Genomic DNA, 15,160 nt, shown 5'->3' on the forward strand with positions numbered 1-15,160 from the left:
GGACTCCCAACTCTGTGAATCAGATGGATTATGTCAGCCCTCAGCCAGCGTCGTGTCATCATGAAACATGCTGAATGGAGGCCAGACTGGTCGACCATAAGCACTGGCCTCCCGCATGGCTCACCTCTGTCACTTGTCCTTTTTAACATTTACACCTTTGATGTAGCAAGGCTGGACAACCCTGGCATCAGAATCAAAACCTTTGTTGATGACATCTTGGTTCATACCAGTGGGATATCTACAGAAATTATCACAAGTAGGATTCAACCCAGGCTGGACCACATAAGAGAGTGATGTAAAGATAATGTGCTGATTGATCCAGAGAAGGCCAAAGTACTGTTCCTTACTCTCAACAACCGTGCTGACACATCAGATATTCCCATTCTAACCTTCAGAGGCATAGAAATTACACAAGAGGGCTCATTGTTCTATCTGGTATTGTGTTTGATAGACAACTGAACTTACCAAGCATGTGGACGAGCTCATTGTCAGGGCCACAAAAGGAATGAATGTCCTTCATGCTTCAGCAGGTAGGCATGCTGAGGAATGCCACTTGAACATGCTGTAAAGAAGCCTTGTGCTTTCAGTGGTTGATTATGTATTGCCCCTGGCACAAATCAGCGACAACCAACTTGGAAGGCTTTAAAGGTTGCAGAACGCATGTCTAAGGATTATCACAGATTGCACCACATCAGCTCCAGTGCCACTACTGCATTATCTCACTGGATTCTCAAGTATCAAGGACAGGCAAACATCACATAGCGCCATACTGTTTTACAAGACTTGGCAAAGTCCAAGGTATGGACTTCAAATCCTTAAAAGGAAGTACTCTTTCACTGCTGAACCATCCAACCAACAAAGATCTTCTCTACGTCACACCTTGAATAGCACCTAGGTCTCATTTAAAGAGGAAGTCGTGGCTTAAAGTAGCTGTACTGGCTTGCAAGATCTGCTTTTCATATTTCATTTCCAACCAACTTCCATGGCTTTGGTCTGCAGAAGAGAAATGCCCATGCCAGCCTGTAGTGATTGTCAAGTTCAACAAAGATTGTAGAGATTGGCCTCAAGGTGCAGCAGAAGCAGCATGCGAGGAGATGTTACAGGAACTTGGCCAGAAGGTAAAGTCTCATAATTGCAACAGAGAGCTCGTTCATACCAAAAATCATGAGCGAAGGTTGGTGATTTGCTGCGTTTCTGGATGGCACACCTATGATTGAGAAGTCTAGAACATGCACCCTGTACACAAGTAGCACCAGGATGGAACATGAGGCTGTCAAGCAAGCTCTTGGATGCCTTGTCCGAGAATCCTCTGATGCCATCACATTTGTGTTTGCCACCGACTACATGGCAGTGTTGCAGAGAATCCAAAGTTGCTGACTATCTGTTGGGTGGAGAGGGGCTGAACCTTATCTCCATGATAAATCTTCCACCTTTGTGTATGCCCCAAGCCACGCTGGTGTCAAGTACAATGAGAAGGCTGACCAACTTGCTGCAGCAGCAGAACTTATAGACCAGATGTCACTCTTTCCTCGATACAACACTATTGTGCCAGCAATCAGCACTCCAGAGCATTAGAGAGTCTATCATGCACTCAGAAAAGAGAGATAGAATTCTCAGCCCCTTTTGGCATCTCTTATGATAGCCATAGCATAAGCTGATTCCTGTGGTATCTGTCTAGGTGGTATTCTATCATTAACAGAAGTACAATTGGCCTCCTGTTGACTGGAAGGGTCAAGGCATAGAGAATTTGTGACCTGCTAAACACATCTTCTGGGATGCCCACTGGCCAACACGAGTAACCCAAATAAACACAGCCACAAAACTATACTCATTCATAAAATCAACGAAAATCAACAAAATAAAACAACACTTCATCAGCATCAACAAATGTTCTTCAAAAATTCGTTATAAAAATTATACGCACACACCTAGACCAACTACCAAACAAGCAGTAATAAATCCCAAGATACAACAAACTACAAAACCTTATACTGGTGAATACCATATGTTTCCAACATCAGCGACAAATAACCAATATTTGGGAAAAACGTATAACAAAATACGGCATTCCAGTAAACACTAAATTTATTCAAAATCAGGTACAAAACTAATGTCCATACGATGTAAAAACTACGCTGACGAACACAACACCAACATTATTTATAAAATACAATGCAACAAATTCTATATTGGAGAAATAAGTAGAAAAACGAAAACCAGAATAAAAAACAACACCTTCACGCGTTTTGAATACTTCAAGTCAAATAAACACAACACAACCATAGAAGACATCCAGATACTAAGTAGGGAAATAAATGTAAACAAAATCAAAGAAGCCCTACTTATACAACAATTAAACTTATATAAATGAACTTCTTTATATCTATATTAATTAATAGCCTAACATCTAACTGCAGCGCCACATACAATTCCGTACACGCTTATACTCTCGTCCCTAAGACATGCGCCCGGCAACAGTCAGTTGCAAATGCTCTTTGTTAATCTGAAGATGACATAATAAGGTCGAAACGTTGTCCTTTACTTTGCTTTAATAAAAGTTGTAATATCCATACCAACAGTCTTGAGATACATGTTTACTTAAAGTGGGTTTCTCGCCATCACGAATCATGAGATATTCAACATATCCCTCTTGCCAATCATCATGCGTCGCCTCTCCACCAATAGGAAAGTACGTCATCATCTGATGCATGTAACTCCCTCTATGTCTGCTATGCCGTTCCACACTTTCCTGAGGATTCTGTTTGGTTTTTTCAGATATTATATCTCTGTCATGTGATGTTTTATCTCTTGCCACAGTTATTTTGACATCCCTTATTGTTTTTACCTCTCTATCGTTCCACCCTTCCCAATTACTTATGTTTGAGTTTCCTCTGTGCCTTTGATGCCTGGCATTGGTATGCTCAATCGCCAACGAGTTTTGGTTCTGTCCACATTTGCGACACATAGAGCAGTCTCCTATAGTATATCATGTAGTTGTATGTTTTATATAGTCTCTTTGTAATACCTTGTCTCAGTTTTCTTCCAGTCTGAGGCTCTTCACAAGAACCCTATGGAGTTTTTTGTGGCCATCCTCTTCCCTTTCTCTGTTGGCCGCATGTTGTCTTTGGTTCTGGCCCTCTCCATGTGGTTCACTTTTTCTTCGGGATTTCTGGGTCGTAACACTCTTCTCTCGAACCTATCGCCCAACTCTGTACATAAGTGATTTTCTTATGTCCCTCATTTTACGACATTTTGTGTGTGACATGGTTTCTGTAACGTTGGAGTTGCAGGAGGCTTCTGTTCAGCAGTGATCTACCATTCCCACTGAGTGCTCTATTGGTCCCCATCAGAGCAAGAAATGGCTTCATATCCCGCCTCTCGACCTTACCCTTCACAGTTCTGCATGTCCCAACCTTCCACTGGACTGGAGTTAGCTGTTTTTAACAATAATACATGGTAAGTAAGCAATAATTCTGGTGAGTTTGAAACTGGTGGTAACTTGTCTGGTGAATTTTGTTCATCAGAACAACCCTTTTCTCCCCGATGTTTTGGTTCTTGGTGTTATATTAGAAGGTTTTGTCTTTTCTTTTCCCCTCTCTGCTGTTTCCTTTCTTCTCTGAGGGATTTCTGGTTATATCTGTGTCTATCTCTGACTGTACGTAGCCTTCTTATCTAACAGATTGTTGTATCAGTCCCATGTAGATTGCATGGGCCTTACTGCTACCAGCCCTTCAGTCTGGCTTTCTCACTGGATATCTTTGTTGTCAGGGTTGCTCTTTGCTCAACAAATTCAACCATCCCACCGGAGGAGTCTTTCCATTTTCTTCCTTAATACCTTAGACAGCTGGGTGTTTCTTCAACACCAATACCTTATACATCTGGGTGTTTCTTCAATGCAAATACTTCACACAACTTGGTGTTTCTTCAACACAAATCTTGGTTGGAACTAACCTTCTCTTAGGCTCCATTCTATGGAATGAACTGATAGAGATTCATGTGTTTTGCATGTTGGATCTCATTTATTGGACCCATTCCAATCACATTCATTTGATGGCGTGTTATATTCTGGGCATGTTCAAGCTAGTGGCAGATCATCTTTCCTGTCCAAATTGAATTTATTCCATGGAGTGGTAACTACATCCTGCTGTTTTTTGGTGGTGCTGTTATTGTTTTGGTAATACCCGTATCAATGTGTTTGTCACTGTCCTCAGTTACAAGTTACCTTAGTTTTGGTTCCAGTTCCCCGTCCTAGAGTTTTGACAATAGATGCTCTCAGCATGGATTGGTTCCATGCTTTTCTCCTCCTAGTCAATTACTTCCTCAGATAGTCTTCCACACCCTTGCCTCTCCGTGCAGTCCTTCTGATTTCACCACTCTGTCGTGGTTCTCACATTTTTCATCTAATGGTAATCCATCCAATCCCTTTTCCCTTACATACATAACTCTTGTACCAACCCCATTTTCTGGTTCTACATTCTGCACTTTCCATCTGCCATCTTTCTCATCTGGCCTATGTCTAGTCCCTGTTCAGGTGTTTCGTGGTTTTTCTCACCCAAATTTTACTTCTATTTGAACCACTGTCTTTCTTTTTCTGTTTAAATAAGGAAGTGGTTATTGGATGTTTCCTTTAAAATAATTTCTGATCTGTTTAAAAAGAGTGCAGTTATTTGGTGTTATCCTTGGAATAACTTGTCTGCTTAACCTTTCTTCGAATGAATCGCAGGTCAAAGACATGCCATCATGTTTGTTTACTCGCATTGAAACTTTTATTTAACTACTAGTTATGAATTTTGTCAGTAAGTTTGGTATGAAATTATAATTTAAGTTTTCATGTCGTACATTATTTAATTTCTTAATTAAAAATATTAAAAAAACACCTAAACATCGATCTTTGTATGTGACGTGTGTATTGAGAGCAGCACTGATTTAATTACATGTTTGTGATGTCAAAAAACAAATTGTATAGTTTTACGAATTAGGATCTCGCATTAGATTAACCTGAATATGACGTAAGAAGGCCAAAACGTTTTCTGTACTTTATTTTAATTAAAGTGCTAATACCGATACCAGCCGTATTAAGAATACATTTCTACTACAAGTTGGTTTCTCGCTATCACGAAAGTTATGATTGGGTGTTTCCTTTACAATACGCTCCCTAGTGGCTCAGCGGCATGTCTGCGGACTTACAACGCTAAAAACCTGGTTTTGATACCAGTGGTGGGCAGAACACAGATATCCTATTGTGCAGCTTTGTGCTTGATTCAAAACAACAATAACAACCTTTACAATACTTTCTTGTCTCTTTAAAGAAGAAAGTGGTTTACGCTCGTTTCCTCTAAAATAATTTATTGTTTATTTATACATTTAAGCAGAAAAGTTTTCAGATTCACAACTTGTCACTGTTTCTTTCTGAATATGAAATAAGTAAACGAATATCCTTATCTACATCAGGTGTCAATATAAAATGGCTGTCTTTCTTGCACTAACAGTATATTCTAATGGCATTTTTAGCAGTTAAAAGTGGAACCCACAGAGGCGACATCAAAACAAGGAACATCAGAAATAGCTAAATCATTTATCTTTTAAAATATTTATTAATCACAGTTTAATAAAATTTCTAGTGCACAGAATAACACGAGTAATATAAATATTGGTGCATTTAATGACGAAGTTTACGAACAGTTTTAGAATGTAAATATGAGTGGTCACAACAATTTTCTCAAAATACTTCTTAATTGCTTTGTGCCAAATAACTTATACTAAATATTTAAAAAACTGAGAATTACTACTTTAGTGCTAAGAACTTCTTGTTACCACTTTAAATCTTGACAACTTTGTATAACTCACATAACAGTTAAAGCTATTTTTCGCACTAATTTTAGGGCTTGTCAAATACTCGTACGACAAACTCTGATTTGGAGTAGTTTGAAAATTGATGAACTTCTTCAGAACGACTTTACTAGCTATTAATGTGCTACTATTGATAAATAATTCAATACTGTGCAATGAAAACGTGAACATGCTGGTCATGTTCATTTGAAAATTTCTAAATTTTAAAATTATTTTATATAATTTCTTCAAGCAATATTAATTGTTTTTTGTTTTGTTTTTAAATTTCGCCCAAATCGCGAGGGTTATCTGCGCTAGCCGTCCCTATTTTAGCAGTGTAAGACTAGAGGGAAAGCAGCTAGTCATCACCACCCACCGCCAACTCTTGGGCTACTCTTTTACCAACGAATAGTGGAATTGACCATCATATTAGAACGCCCCCACGGCTGAAAGGGCGAGCATGTATGGTGCGACGGGGATTCGAACCTTAGATTACAAGTCAAACACCTTAACCACCTGGCCATGCTGGGCCGCTCAAGCAACATTGAACCCTTAACAATTAAAACCACTGTGGTGTCCCATTCCTTTTACAAATCTAAGCTTTTTTTTTGTTTATTCATTATTTTAATAGTTTCCTCAGTTAAATGTCAAGGGAAATGGCATTTCATCTCAATAACTTTTACAATATTTTTTTTCATCTTCTTGTCAAAGTACGTTTCTATAAGTGTTCCTAAAAGATCGGGAGGGATGAAGAGAAATGTATAATTCTGAATACTCGTGGTTATTTTAAACTTAAAACTTTAAACACAAGAACCTACTGAGAATGATCACATGCATATGGGAGGTATTACAATTGAAATGTATTTATTATGTCAGAGGAATGTGTAGTTATAAAACTCTTGATACAAAGTGATGGCTCAGCATGGCCAGGTGGGTTAAGGTATTCGTGTCTTCATCTGAGGGTCGCGGGTTCGAATACCACTTTACACAAAATTCAAAAACAAAAACGTACAAACTAATAAAACCATATAACCCATCGCTTTCGAAAGGTGAATCTTTTTTATTTGGGGGAAATTGAGAATTTGAAATGTATTTATCTTTTAATTCTTGAGACAAAAACTCAACTTACATGTTCGTGTAAGTACAGATTTTAAAATCATACCTATTTTGTAATTCATTGTAGATTTAGTCATTCTCAATTTTAATAGATTTAAACATTTAACATAAGCTACAGCGTTTTTTCAATATAAATTGTGTAATTTGTACACAAATCTTCACATATTTATGGAATTTAGGTCCATTTTACTTCACTCTATAGTTGCCTAAATTAATATCGATACGTGAACGACGTTATAATATTATGTCAAATTTATTATTTGATATTATCAAATGGACCAACTTTATAATGATTGTTGATGTATGTCAAAGATTCTCTTTTCAGTCTCACCTCTGGCAAAAAAGAACAGGTTTTTAATGTATAGATACAACCAAAAACCTCAACAGTTTCCAGTGGCGGCGCCAAAGGGGGGGGGGGGGCTTGAGCTCCCCAAAATGAGCCAAGCCACCAATATTGTTACCTACATATATTCATAAAATATGGAAAACACAATCGTCGTTATTGCTTGACAATGAACATCAAAGAGACACAGATCTGTAGAACTCAACGTCTTCATTAAGACGGAAGTATCCCTCTAGTCTTACACTGCTAAATTAGAGACGGCGAGCACAGATAGCTTTCGAGTAGCTTTGTGCGAATTTCAAAAACAAACAAACAAACAAGACGGAAGTACGAGGGCTGTTCAAAAAATACGCGGAATGACGTCATAAAACAAAATGTACTTTATTTAGAGGTTACAGGTCTGGGACCCCTTCAAAGTACTCTCCTCACCAACGCACACACTTATCCCAACGGTGTTTCCACTTGTTGAAACAGTCCTGGTACGCTTCTTTTGTAATGTCCTCCAGCTCCTTCGTCGCATTTGCCTTAATCTCGGGAATCGTCTCAAATCTTCTTCCTTTCAAGGGTCTTTTGAGTTTGGGGAACAAGAAAATATCTCAAGGAGCAAGGTCAGGTGAGTATGGGGGGGGAAGAACAGTGATCGAGTGTTTGGCCAAAAACTCACGAGTTCTGAGGCACAAATTTCGCAGCAATGCGGCGCATCTTCAATTTTTCGGTCAAAATCTCGTAACAAGATCCAACTGATATCCCACACTCTTCAGCAAGCTCCCTGACAGTCAGACGTCGATTTGCCCGCACCAGGGTGTTGATTTTGTCGACGTGTGGGTCGTCAGTTGACGTGGAAGGACGTCCAGGACGCTCATCATCTTCAATGGACTGTCGACCATCCTTAAAACGTTCATGCCACTTGAAACATGCCGTATGATTCATAGCAACATCACCGTAAGCCATGTTAAGCATAGCAAAAGTTTCAGTCGCATAGTTTCCAAGTTTAACACAAAATTTCACAGTGAGTCGTTGCTCCTTCAGGTCATTCATTCTGAAATCCGCCAAACGAAAAAATCGCACTTCACTTAAAACCGCGTAGCTAATACACAAATGAAGATATCTGCAATCGGAAAATGGCGTCGTAATCAGCTGATATGTGTGAACCTGGCGACACCAAGCGGATTCCCCTGGAACTAACTGGAGCCGCGCAATTCAAACAGTCCGCGTATTTTTTGAACAGCCCTCGTATGTGTCATGCGTCCCATAGCAACGTACCGAATGCACTGAAACTCATGCGCTGTATTGCCGCTCCCTGTGTAATGCCATTCTATCTTGAGCTTTAACGAATATTAGACAACCACGTTGATTTCAAGTTACAACAGAACAGGCGCATTGTTTTGAAGTAATATTGACTATAAACATAACATGATAAAAGATAGTTAGCCTGATAGTGACTTTACTTTTCCTCAGAGTGTATTAACTTCACATGGGATAATTCGTGTCTACAGTGTAAACTATGTCTTTATGCTATATTTTTTTTTTTATTTATAGCTTTACTCTCAATGGTATATTAAATGCTCAATGTAAGGTAATCTTGATTTTCTTTATTATTATGTGTTACCTTGGGTGGAATTTAGGTGAGGTTCCTCTTTTACATATACGCATATTTTCATAAACAGATTATTGCTAATTTGTAATAATGAATTATTAATCAGAGTATGAGTTTCCAATGAAAACTGCATTGAAAACGCAGTTCAAAATAGCGCACCTTTCTGAAATGTACCTTAGTATTTACATTATTATAATTTACCATCTATACTTCATATTGATAGCATTTTGGGAAGTCCCTACAGTTTACCTCAGTCCCCCTTCAGCGCATGCGTATGGTTTAAGCGAGACAATCAACTTCTGTGCTAGGTTATACTTGTAAGTGTTGTTTCTGATCGTATCGAAATTACAAATTACGTGGGTTAGTAAGATAGTGTGAGCAATAGTCATGTTATTTTTCTTTGTTATATCAATTTATTATTGCTTGGTTCATTCAGTTAAAGTAGTTTTATTTCTGTACGTGTCTTTATAAGTCATAAATAATATTGCTTCTGTCTTTCACTATTGCGAGTTATTAAAATATCACTTTTAAATTCTTATACTTGTATCAGTAGTAATGCTAATACTAACAATACTCGAGATATTTTGTTACAATAGCGTTCAGTTGTGATGTAAATCTTTGTGAATGACAATTATTTTAAGTAATTTGTCACCACTGTAAATAAAACTACCTAGACAGCAGGTATAAAATTAATATATATATATGTAACACAGTAAAATTAAAGGAAAATGTCTGTACAACTATGGACAACAAACAAATAATTTCTTAAATTTTAAGTTTAATATCAACAGAAATCCAAAACTAAACTCTCAAGTAAATGGAATTTCAATTTTATTTAACAAAAGAAATGTTAATATTAGTAAATAAGTGCCTGGCCAGTACTTAATATGACTGTTAAGTATACCATATAGTTATCGATAATTTTAATACATAAGAATTTGGAAAATGAACCAAAAGAAAAAAATACTAATTCCATAAAAAACAATATTCCAAAATTAAAAACTTTAAAATCAGTAAGAATATAGATACAATCAGCTGTAGTTTATTTTAGCTGCATATCATGAACTAATTTAAGCTTAACATGTTGATATCAATAGCAATATAGAGCAACAAACAACAATAAGCTGTTTTAAATGCATCTCATAAAATTAATTTATCTTAGCTAAAGACATGATTTTTATATAGTGTTTATGTAACTTGTAAGTACAAATATCTTTTTGAAGTTATTTTGATATATAAATTATAATATTTGTGTTTGTTGAAGACTATGTAACTTTTTAAGAATATAACTTTCTAATTCTTAACTTATTTCACTGTAGTCTAACTGCAAGGTTTGGTAATAACATAAAGGTTAAGCTTCTGTGTAATCATGGAAGTGTTAAAGATGAAGGTTGAACCACTTTGTGATGAGAAACAGGATGATTTATTGGATATCAAACTCATGAAAACCGAAGATGAACCTGTCACAATAACTAGTAGTAAGTCTGTATATTTATAATTTGAATATTGTGTTGTCACATAAAGAGTGTGAATTATTTTAATATAGCTGTATGTCTACACTTTCTGTCATTGATTCAGTTTCTTAGTTTTATTGTACAATTTTATTTCCTGTCTGTTTGATTTATATTAATAATTTGACAAGTGAATTGAGATTAAATCTGAGTGCTTTCATCATACGTACTAACAATTCTCTACATGTCCACCTGACTTACTAGCTGTTGTATACATCTTGAAATAACACCTTGCTCTCTGTTTGACTGTGGAAGGTCATTGATGATTTTCTGGCACTCAGTGATAAAGAATTGGATCAAACAGTGACTTTAAAAGGATCTGTTACATATTTCACTGTTGTTTAATGTAACAATCAGCAATAATGAATTAGGATCTAATTAGATATACAAGAATCCTATCAGTGTATTTAAGTATGAATAAGTGTGTAAACATCCCATTGATTATTAGGTGAATTGATTTCCATGTGAGCATAAAATAACTCCTGTTATTTAAACAGAAAATTTGTGGTGTAATTATAATTGAACATTTAACTGAGTGTTTAGCCTGTGTTAGAAATAAGGAAACTGGATGTATTTTCTGAAAAAAATTGTAACACAGTCTTTGTTTACAAAGGAGAGTAAAAGGTGATGTGTCTCAGAACAGCTGGTGTGGATATTAACACTTTCACTATAAAAGCAGGGAACAACATATTGACCTTCCTAGGTCATCTTCAGGCCAAAACATTGTTCTCTGCTTTAATAGTGAAAGTAATAATGTCCATACCAGCCATTCTGAGATACATTTTTATTTCAAGTGGGTTTCTTGTTATCAAGAAAAAGATATGTTTGTACGTTTGTAGACAAAGATGTCATGTCATGGTTCCTTGATATGTGCTTGTGAAATGGACCCTCATTGCATTAATTGCAATGGCTCTCACCCATCCTAATTTCATTCTTACCCTAAATGGTTGGAAGAAAAAGAGGTGCAGTGTTTGAAAACGATTCATAACATTACTTATCCTGAGGCTCGAAAGTCACTGTCCACCACTTCATCTCGAACGTATGTTGCTGCACTTCATTCCACAACTACAGTGGGAGTGGAGACAGATCTCTGTGCTTCCGAAAGAATCGTTCTCAAAACAGATGAAAAGTCTTTTAACCTCCATTGTTTAAAAGGTTGATGAATCAACTTCAACACCCATATCTGTGCCTTACACACATTCCAACAAATCCCAAGATCCACTTCCTTTTGTTCCGGATACAGGCATTTCCTCGGATATATCTTCTTCTCCCACCCCAAGATGCAAAACAATCATTTTTTCATGTCTTCAGTCACTGGAATCCTCTTCCAACAGTAAAGACCTGCCCAATCGAGCTAGTGCAGGATTAATGGAGGTAGATAGACCTTCCTCAAATAAGGACAGTAAGGAAAAAAGACGTGGTTGTAAACAGAAGGGTTCTCCAGTCAATTTGCTTACACATCATTAATAATGGCCACCTTGATACAATGGAACTGTCGAGGTTTACATTCTAATTTGAATGCCATCAAACCACTGATTGCTTCCTACCATCCTGTATGTCTTTCCGTACAGGAAATATTTCTGAAACCTGCCAATACGGTCACGTTTTGGTAGTTTTCTTTGTACAGAAATGACAGGCTGAGTGATGAACGAGTGCATGGAAGGGTGGCACTGTTGATTGATCAACATGTGCCCACCCTATCTTTGTCACTCAACAAACACTTGGAGGCCATAGCCATTTGTGTTTCCTTGGGTCATACCATCACTGTTTGTTCTCTCTACCTGTCCCCTGGAGAGACATATGATCAATCAGACCTTGATGCTCTCATTGAACAGTTGCTGTCTCCCTTTTAAATCCTGGGGGACTTTAATGGTCATCATCCACTCTGGGGAAGTGCTGATATTGGTAGGAGGGTTCACTCTGTATAGCATATGCTCTCTGATCACAACCTTTCTCTTTTTAATACTGGTTCTTCTACTTACTTTCACACACATAGTCAGTCCTTTACTGCTATTGATCTCAGTTTGCTTTCCTTCATTATTCTCCCATTTCTCATGGAGGGTTAACAATAATCCACAAGGCAATGATCATTTTCCTATAATTTGAGAGAGACTGGCTGTGGTTGATGCAACCCAACTGACATGACCTGGTGGAAGCTGGATCAGGCAGACTGGCCCACTTTTACTGCTGTCGCAGAACTTGATCCTGCCATTGTCTGTCAACCATCAATAGACAACTGTGTGGCAGCTGTAAGTGACTGTATTATACAAGCAGCTGCTTAATGTATTCCTAAAACCTTGACACGTTTTCCACTATATCCTCTTCTGTGATGGAATCCTTTCTGCCACATGGCACGGAAGGCTCAGAAATGGGCCTGGGATACTTTCCATAGATATCCCACACTCTCGAACCATATCGCTTTCCAGTGGGCCTGTACACATGCTCGGTGGACAAGATGTCAAAGGCAGAAGGAATCTGGGATTAAGTTCACAACTGGCATATCTTCCACCACCAGTTCCGAAGTCATATGGGACAAGATTCAAAAGGTCAGTGGGCAAAACAATTCTGTTCCCCTCTCGATCTTACTCTCTGATGGCGAGGAAGTTGCTGATATCTGGAGCATTGCTAATATTCTAGGTGAAAGCTTTTGCCAGGTATCTTGCAATTCTGCTTCTTCCTCCACCTTCTTAGCCATCAAAACTTGAGCAGAGCAGTCACCTCTTTCCTTTTGATCTGATGATTGTCTCTATGACTATAATCATCCCTTTACACTGGTGGTATTGAAACTGGCCCTTCATCGGTCTGGCAGTACATCTGTTGGACCTGATGATGTACACTATGACATGCTGCACTATCTATCTTCTGTTGCTCTTGATATCCTTCTAATTGTTTTTAACCAGATCTGACAGGAGAATATTTTTCCTGCAGGCTATTGTCCTACCTTTCTGTAAGCTGGGAAAGATCCCAGCAACTTCTCTACTATATGCTTGGATACTTCGTTTCTTGTCAAAGCATCCCACTTGGGGTTGTGCTTTCCTTCCTCAGTGGGCCATACTTTTCCAGAACAGACAATCTGCCATTGCTCCTTTTGGCCTTCATATCCAGGCACAATTGGATGAATTGGGTCTGTTCTTGGATAACGTTGCTGTATCCATTGATTAGCCCATCCAACCATGGCTTTTCACAGTCTCAAAAGTGACCTATCTTTAATTCATTTGAGAAAAGCAGACACTCCCGATTGGAAATACTGTCTGTTATTTTGCTGAACATCTTTCAAACCATCCTTCCATTCCTATTAATATGGATGGTTTGAAAACAGGTGACTGTGTGGGCTCTGCCATGGTTTGTTGTGGTTCCGTGGTTGTGCAAACAATCCCCTCAACAGCTTCTATGTTCACTGCTGAACTGTACACCATTTCTCTTACTCTGTATCACATAGAAGCTAAGCAGTACTGAAATTGCACTATTTATACTGACTCGCTTAGTTCTCTACTGGCCCTGGAATTGCTTGTTAGTTCACACCCTGTTGTCACTGATATTCAAAAGCAACTGGCCCATTTCTCTTTAACATCTACTTCTATCCAGTTTTTCTGAATACAGGGCCACGTTGATATTCATGGGAATGAGCTTGCTGACACCGCAGCTAAATCTATCTGCTTTGGCACCATCACTGCTGTGACTGTTCCATACATGGACTGTGGTCCTGTAATTCAAGGCTTGGCTCCATGCCAGCTGGCAGTCGACCTGGAGTGAGTGATGGGAAAACAAGCTTTTCCAAATAAAACCCGATATTGGACTTTGGTCGTTTTTCTTCTGTAAGGATCACAAAGAGGTAGTTGTTCTAACTGGACTGTGCATTGGTCACAGTTTTTTAACTCATCATTTTCTTTTATCTGGAAGTGATGCACCAATGTGTAGTCTGTGTAACACTGAGATCAGAATAAGCCACATTTTACTTCCTTACCATCGTGATGACTCTCAACAATGGCACCATTTTATACAGGTTCTGTCCCAAGGTTTGTCCATAATGTAAGACTGTTATTGGTGATGGTGACACTGTCCATCTTGAGTTTTTTAAAGGCCATTAATCTTTTTAATGCCATTTAAGTTTTTTAATTTAGGGATTAGATCTTCTTTTTATGTGATTTCCTTTTAAGAATCAAAGTCCATCTAGTTTGATTTGAAATTATAAAATGGCCGTAATGTTAAATCTCTCAAAACCAGGATTGGAAAGGCCAACTTCAGGTGACTGATGGTGGTTTTTGAACTTACCTGTTAGTCTTCCTGGCAAGTTATGATACATACAGTTATGGTACAGAAAGTCCTATGACTTCTATTACTGTAGTTTTTCTCATAACATTGTAGACAAGATGTAAACATTGGTTTTATGTTATTTATGTTTTTTTAAACTTTGTTTTGTTTTACCTTAAATTCCTTTTATGAATTTTACTAAATTTAATTTTTTTTAAATTACTAAATTTAACGAGTCACTCAAGGCTGTTTGCAGCCTTGCAAGTCATTATTTTAACCTTCCTCACCTCAAACCACACCATCTTTCACTCAAAATTCACGCAAGGGAAATAAAACAACACAATGATACAACACATTAAAATCTTACACATCAACTGCCAAGGAAATCTCAAAGACAAAAGGATAGAAATATACAACATAAACAAACATATAAACGCCAACATAATCATCGTTTCAGAAACACTTTGCACAGAGAAACAAAACACCACAATCCCCGGATTCATCTCACACAGC

At 37.8% G+C, this 15,160-nt stretch overlaps 1 pseudogene across 1 annotated transcript in view; it reads left to right on the forward strand.

The window, feature by feature from the left end:
- Positions 1-15,160, forward strand: part of LOC143227562 (uncharacterized) — a 56,742-nt pseudogene that overhangs the window by 26,636 nt on the left and 14,946 nt on the right. Inside the window, exons 6-13 of the transcript XR_013015012.1 lie at positions 452-530; positions 1,000-1,174; positions 1,222-1,463; positions 3,036-3,176; positions 3,351-3,456; positions 8,828-8,859; positions 9,109-9,202; positions 10,236-10,363. The product of XR_013015012.1 is annotated as an uncharacterized LOC143227562 (transcript). The remainder of the gene's footprint in view (positions 1-451; positions 531-999; positions 1,175-1,221; positions 1,464-3,035; positions 3,177-3,350; positions 3,457-8,827; positions 8,860-9,108; positions 9,203-10,235; positions 10,364-15,160) is intronic.

This window comes from Tachypleus tridentatus, chromosome 9 (assembly GCF_004210375.1).
Source record: "Tachypleus tridentatus isolate NWPU-2018 chromosome 9, ASM421037v1, whole genome shotgun sequence".
Classification (NCBI taxonomy): Eukaryota; Metazoa; Arthropoda; class Merostomata; order Xiphosura; family Limulidae; genus Tachypleus; species Tachypleus tridentatus.